Raw genomic sequence first — 7,603 nt, forward strand, 5'->3', positions numbered from 1 at the left:
ATCCTGTTCACCACTATCACCACACCTAAAACAGTAACTGAAACATGATCAATGTTCAATAAATATTGATCAATATTCAATAAATGTTGAACAGATAAATGGCCCACTTGGGGCAATGAATATATAAGCATCTTTCTACCAAGAAAAGTGACTTCTCCCTTTTAGGAAAACAATCATAATTACATGAATTATGCATATGCTGACTATTTTGACATCTGAAAAAGTTTTGCTTAAAAGCATAGAATATCTGCTGTGACAGTTGGAATTTTTGACTGCCTAGTGTATTTCCCCTGTTTGTGACAACACTCCTAATTTCTTTTACAGAAAAGACCTTCTCCATTGTGTGCAGTCTTGACGAAACCATAAATCGAGGTTCTCTTGTCATCCCACCCCATCACACTATTCCCTTTCTCTGTTTCCCTTCTCCCTTCTTCTCGCTCTCTTTGTCTCTCTTTCACCAGGCTAAGAGATAGAATCACAACACAAGCCAGAATAATTTTTTCCCAGTACTTTGTTTATTGAGATTTGTAACTTAAAGGATTGAAAATGTGGGTGGTTAACTCCATGCGGACTCACCCTTCACAGTGCAATCCCTGATGGAGGCTCCGCTCCTGATTGTCCTGGGCTTGCTTCTGGCAGGCCTAGCAGCCCCTGCCCACGTCCACCTGAACCAGATCAGTAGCTTTCCCTGGGATAGCTGAGACAAAGGGAAGGATCCTGTGGTGATCAGAAGCCTGTCTCTGGAAGCCGACCAGTTTTTTTTTCGTTCCTGGGAACGTGATCGTCAGTGCTGAGGGCAAGACCAGTGTCCCCCTCAAATATCCTCTGAAGGTGGAATTAACTGTAGGGAAGGAAGTGGCTGGCTTCTGGGTCAAGATCTCATGCATGGAACAGATTGGCAGCTGTGCCTATGAAAACTTCTGTGATGTGCTTGATACTTTAATTCCTTCTGGGGAGCCCTGCCCAGAGCCCCTGCATACCTATGGGCTTCTTTGCTACTGTCCCTTCAAAGAAGGCACCTACTCACCATGAGTGAGTTCACTGTGCCTGACCTGGAGCTGCCCAGCTGGCTCAGCACCAGAAACTACCGCATTGAGAGCATCCTGAGCAGTGGAGGAAAGCATCTGAGCTGCATCAAGATTGCTGTCTCTCCCATCCTGGCTAACAAGGTGAAACCGGTGGCGGGCGCCTGTAGTCCCAGCTACTTGGAAGGCTGAGGCAGGAGAATGGCCTGAACCCAGGAGGCGGAGCTTGCAGTGAGCCAAGACTGCGCCACTGCACTCCAGCCTGGGCAACAGAGCGAGACTCCCTCTCAAAAAAAAAAAAAAAAAAAAGAATTGCTGTCTCTCTAAAGGGAATATAACATGGCATTAGCCACAGCAGAATGAAGGGATGTGAGGAAGGTTCCTTTTCCTTTGTCTCATGTGTGCCAAGGCCAAATTTTGACTCTCTGCCCCTCTTCAAGCCCCTTTCTGCAATGAGTCAGCTACCCTCACTGAAAACCATTTTGTGCCACTTACATTTTAGGCTGGGACAAGCAGCCCTGACCTAAGGGAGGATGAGTTGGACAGTTTGGTTTTTCTTTTTTTTTTTTTTGGAGACAGAGTCTCGCCCTGTCACCCAGGCTGGAATGCAATGGCACGATCCCAGCCCACGGCAACCTCCACCTCCCAGATTTAAGCGCTTCTCCTACCTCAGCCTCCTGAGTAGCTGGGACTACAGGTACACACCACCACGCCCAGCTAATTTTTGTATTTTTAGTAGAGACAGGGTTTCACCATGTTGGTGAGGATGGTCGCAATCTCTTGACATCATGATCTGCCCGCCTCAGCCTCCCAAAGTGCTGAGATTACTGGCATGAGCCATCGTGCCCAGCAATTATTTTTCTTAAATACTGTGCAGTCCAAAGGGGCCGAGCAGACATGTGAGTGGGGAAAGTCAGCTTGTGGGTGGCCATATTGCAACCTCTGATCTAAGACGGTGCATGCCTTCTCCTCTTAAAACAACTCCTGTGGCACCACTTCTCTCTCCACAGGGCCAAATCCATCGTGTCTGATCTTAAGGAGAAGGCTCTTCCAGTTCTAGGAGAGGTATGGGCAGCCTCTCATATGTGAGCTGTGGGGATTAGGAGGCTGCCTGCCCCAGTCTTGGAGTTCTGCAGGGTGAATGAGGCAGATGAGAAAGAGTTGGCCCCACCAACAGCTGCTTTGTGGAGCAGGGGTCCAAGGAAGATAAGGTGGACTCAAGGTCAGGCTGCCTGGATTCGTCCACCACCCTGTTATGCCATGACAACTTCTGAACCACATGTCGGACCAGAGTTATGGGGCTCATTTGAAGCCTAGAATAGCAATAAATATTTTTAACTTGCAAAAAGAAAAAAAAAGAAAAGAAAAAGGCAGGTGTGGTGGCTCACACCTGTAATCCCAGCACTTTCGGAGGCTGAGGTGAGCAGGTCACTTGAGCCCAGGAGTTTGAGACCAGCCTGACCAACATGGTGAAACCCCCTCTCTACTAAAAATACAAAAATTAGCCAGGCATGTGCCTGAAGTCCCAGCTACTCGGGGAGGCACCAGAATCACTTGAACCCCAGGGGAGGAGGTTGCAGTGAGCCAAGATCGTGCCACTGTACTCCATCCTGGACAACAGAGTGGGACTCTGTCTCAGGGAGAAAAAAAAGAGAGAGAGAGAGAGTTATTATTAACTCCTTAGGAATAACTAGATTGATACAAAAACTACTGTTCGTTTTTGTTTTTTGTTTTTTGTTTTTTTCCAGACAGGGCCTCACTCTGTCACCCAGGCTGGAGTGCAATGGTGTGATTACAGCTCAATGCAGCCTCAACCTTCCAGCCTCAAGCTATCCTCCCACCTCAGCCTCCTGTGTAGCTGGCACAACAGGCACACACCAAGTCCAGCTAACTTTTGTAATTTTTGTAGAGACAGAGTTTTGCCATGTTGCCCAGGCTGGATTGTCTTTTATATTTAGTTATGTTTAATTATACGTGATAAATGCTATAGAGTTCTCATTAAAATGAACTATAGCGAATTTTTAAGTAAAAAACAATTTGCATAATATATTTTTAAAATAAGCACTCCTAAAATAATACTGTGTATTTTCATCAGTTTATTTGTATAAACATGTATATAAATGGATAAATAAAGACCCCAAGGATATATGCAAACTAAAAATAGTAATTAATTATGTAGAAGAAAAAATTGGGGGAGTCAAGGATGACTGTAATTTAATCTGTCATATATATCATGTGAACTTAAAAATATAATTTTAAGAAGAAAAAAATTTTAAGTATGTGCAGAGGTACAAAGTCTGATTTTGAACTCCTTTAAAAATATACAAGTGCAGACATAAAAGCTCCATGGGGTGACGATAAAATTGTAAAGGCTTGTGTGCTATTACCATGAGTGTAGGATGACCAATCATAGTGATTTTCCCAGGGCTGGTCATCTTACATAATGGTATCCCTTAGAGTAAAAAACAGTGTTTTTTTCTTAAGTTTGGCAGGATAATTGCTGGTATATGTAGTAAATGAAGTTTTGGGGAACTCAGGCTTTTTTCTAATGCCTGGGGATTGATAATACAACCAGCCTATATAACATTGATTAATTTAACAAACAGCAATTCATCGTTTGTTGTATGTCATCACTATAATAGTGATACAGGAGATAGAAAGAAATCAGATAGACAGATAGATAGATAGATAGATAGATAGATAGATAGATAGATAGACAGACAGACAGACGATAGGATGAAGAGACTTCCCAGCAGAAAACTTTCTAACAAAAAGCAGCTCAGAAATTACTCCCTTTCTAACCTCATGCAGTTCAAAGAAATCACTTCTCTTGTAACAAAGAGCAGCCTGGAAGATCAGGCTGTAAAACACAGATAAGCAATCTGGACACAGAGTGGGAAGCTTCCTGGTGGTCACCAAACTTCACAAACGTACAATGGGCCCCAGTAAAAACAGTGCACCTTAATAAGCACATTCCTTTCCCTTTCTTTAGCCTAAGATAGAGAAGCTGGAAGCATGCACTGGGTGGGGGATGTCTGCAGCTGCAAGAAGGTGCCTGGGAATGGGCATAGAAACTCTCCCTCCCCTTTTAGCACACGCAGATAAGCAGCAGCAGAGCAGCACAAACTAAGAGCCTGCCTGCACAATCAAAGAATGGGGTGGGGCTATTAGAAACTCTGCTCTATGCAGGTGGCATGCCTGGTCCTAACCGGTTCTTCAGGCCCTATGGAGATAAGACAACTCCCTCCCTCCCATCACTAGCCCATTTTTAAAAAACCCTGACATTCTTTTTTTTTTTTTTTTTTTTTTTTTTTTTTTGAGACGGAGTCTCGCTCTGTCGCCCAGGCTGGAGTACAGTGGCCGGATCTCAGCTCACTGCAAGCTCCGCCTCGCGGGTTTACGCCATTCTCCTGCCTCAGCCTCCCCAGTAGCTGGGACTACAGGCGCCCGCCATCTCGCCCGGCTAGTTTTTTGTATTTTTTTTTTAGTAGAGACGGGGTTTCACCATGTTAGCCAGGATGGTCTCGATTTCCTGACCTCGTGATCCGCCCGTCTCGGCCTCCCAAAGTGCTGGGATTACAGGCTTGAGCCACCGCGCCGGGCCAAAAACCCTGACATTCTTACTACAATTTGCAATTGGTTTGGACCCCTCTCTGTGACAGAGAGCTCTTCTTTTTCCTCACCTTTTAAACTCCTGCTCCAATCTCATTCTGTATGCCTCTGCATCCTTGATTTCCTTGGCCATGAGATCAAGAACCTTGGTATTTACCCCAGACAATAAGGCTGTTTCTGTAGTTCCTGAAGATCCTATAATAAGTGAGGCACAATCCCTTTATTTAGTTTTGTTTGTTTGTTTGAAACGGAGTCTCGTTCTGTCACCCAGGCTGAGGTCCAGTGGTGGTGTTCCCAGACCAAACCAAGGGTCGGGTTGCTTATTCTCATGGCCCAATAACGAGATGCAGATGAACTGGGAGAGAAGAGAGTTTTTATTTCTGTAACTGATTACAGGGAGAAGGGCTGGAAATGATCACCAGACCAACTCAAAATTACAAAGTTTTCCAAAGCTTATATACCTTCTAAGCTATATGTGTACGTGTAAGTGTGCATTCACCTAAAGACATAAGCGATTAACTTCTTTTAACCTATGACTAAGATCTGAGTCCTGAAGATCTTCCTCTGGAGCCTCAGTAAATTTACTTCATCTAAATGGGTCCAGGTGCTGGGGGGATTACTGTTATCTTGTCTCCTGCTAAGTCATGGAGGTTTGGGGAGTTACTTTAGTCCCCAATAAAGCTTGTTTGTGGAGGCCTGGAGAGTTTCTTCAGGCCCACAATAAAACTTGTTTAATCCTGAACAGGTCCTGTTAAGAATTCCTTCATTATCCTGTCATGCTTTAAGGCCTAAGAAAAGCCTAGGCAAAACTCTTGGTGGGCTTTTGTCACATTCCAGACTTTGTACAAGGCCACTAGCTCTTTCAGCTTTCAATATTTAACTTAACCCCTCAGTCAGTGCTGAGACAGCTGTTATGGAGGCCTACATCAGTGGGACCTGGCCTGCCACAGTGTGATTACCGCTCACTGCAGCCTCGATCTCCTGGGCTTAGGCAATCCTCATGCTCAGCTGAGACTACAGGCACACACTGTCATGCGTGTTCATGTGAAGAGACCACCAAACAGGCTTTATGTGAGCAACAAGGCTGTGTTTATTTCACCTGGGTGCAGGTGGGCTGAGTCCGAAAAGAGAGTCAGCAAAGGGTGGTGGGATTATCGTTAGTCCTTATAGGTTTTGGGATAGGCAGTGGAGTTAGGAGCAATGTTTTGCTGGCAGGGGGTGGATCTCACAAAGTACATTCTCAAGGGTGGGGAGAACTACAAAGAACCTTCTTAAGGATGGGGGAGATTACAAAGAACCTTCTCAAGGGTGGGGGAGAAACAAGTCACCATGGTGGAATGTCATTAGTTACAGCTATTTTCACTCGTTTTGTGGATCTTCAGTTGCTTCAGGCCATCTGGATGTATGTGTGCAGGTCACAGGGGATATGATGGCTTAGCTTGGGCTCAGAGGCCTGACACACACACACACACACACACACACACACACACCACCACCACCACCACCTTTTTTTTTTTTTTTTTGGAGAGATGGGGTCTCACTATGTTGCCCAGGCTGGTCTCAAACTCCCGAGCTCAAGTGATTTTCCTGCTTCAGCCTCCCAAAGCACTGGGATTACAGTTGTGAGCAGCTTCACCAAGCCATGGCACAATCTTTATCCTCAAATACCTTAGCATCCTAAGAAGAAAACACACAAGTAAGCAGGTAACCCGAAGACAGTATTAAGTGACAGGTAAGTAGAAGGAGCTGAGGGAGCACATGGGTGGAACATCTAACAGCCTCAGGAGAGCAGAGAAGCTTTTCTGGAGGAAAGCACGAAGGCAAAAACAAAAATTGTGTGAAGGTCAACCCCACAGACTGCCAGATGTTTCCGCAACATCTCTATGACACCTGTATTAGTCCATTTTCACACTGCTGTAAAGAAATAGTGAGAGTAGGTAATTTATAAAGGAAAGAGGCTTAATTAACTCACAGATCCACATGGATGAGGCAGCCTCAGGACATTTACAAAAAATGGTGGAAGGCAAAGGGTAAACAAGACAGCAGGAGAGAGAGTGAGAGTAGGCACAGGAAATACTGCCACTTTTAAAGCCATCAAGATCTCGTGAGACTCACTCATTGTCAGGAGAATGGCATGGGGGACATGGCCACCATAATCCAGTCACTTCCCATCCTCGACACGTGGGGATTACAGGTCCCTCCCTTGACATGTGGAGAATACAATTCGAGATGAGATTTGGGTGGGGACACAGCCAAACCACATCAACACCTCTCCCCGCCTGGAGCTTCCACAGTAGCAATTGGTGTTACAATGATCTCTGAACTCCCCAAATATCTGCTTAGAGTTCTTAGAGGCAGGACCTGCTCCATCTTACTTTGTAACTACTGCAAGGCTGCCATGTGTGAATGAATAAAGAGCTTTTACTGACCAAAAACAAAATGTAAGTGATGGAAAGTATTAAATCATCATATGGGCCAGGCACAGTGGCTCATGCCTATAATCCCAACATTTTGGGAGGCTGAGGCAGGAGGATTTCTTGAGCCCAGGAGTTCAAGACCAGCATGGGCAACATAGTGAGACCCCATTTCTAAAAAAACAAAAAAATTAAAAATTAGCTAGGCATGGTGGTGCACACCTGTAGTCCCAGCTACTCAGGAGGCTGAGGCAGGAGGATTGCATGAGCCTGAAAGGGTGAGGCTGCAGTGAGTCATGATTGCACCAGCACACTCCAGCCTGTATGACAGAGTGAAACTCTGTCTCAAAATATATCTTTAAAGACTTTTTAAATCATCATGTGTTATGTCTAAGGGCAGGAAGCAATAAGTAAATAAATAAATAAAATAAAAATAAATCATCATACGACTGGAAGCATCTTTCTTTCTTAGTAATATATAAGATAATGGTGAGACCAGGTGCAATGGCTCATGCTTATATTCCCAGCACTTTGGGAGGCCAAGGCAGGAGG

The 7,603-nt window shown here is 44.9% G+C and overlaps 1 pseudogene; it reads left to right on the top strand.

The window, feature by feature from the left end:
• The first annotated feature begins 513 nt into the window (after positions 1-513).
• On the top strand, positions 514-4,155 carry LOC123573945 (ganglioside GM2 activator pseudogene; annotated as a pseudogene).
• The last annotated feature ends 3,448 nt before the right edge of the window (positions 4,156-7,603 follow it).

The sequence above is a fragment of the Macaca fascicularis genome, chromosome 1 (genome assembly GCF_037993035.2).
Source record: "Macaca fascicularis isolate 582-1 chromosome 1, T2T-MFA8v1.1".
NCBI classification, from domain to species: Eukaryota; Metazoa; Chordata; class Mammalia; order Primates; family Cercopithecidae; genus Macaca; species Macaca fascicularis.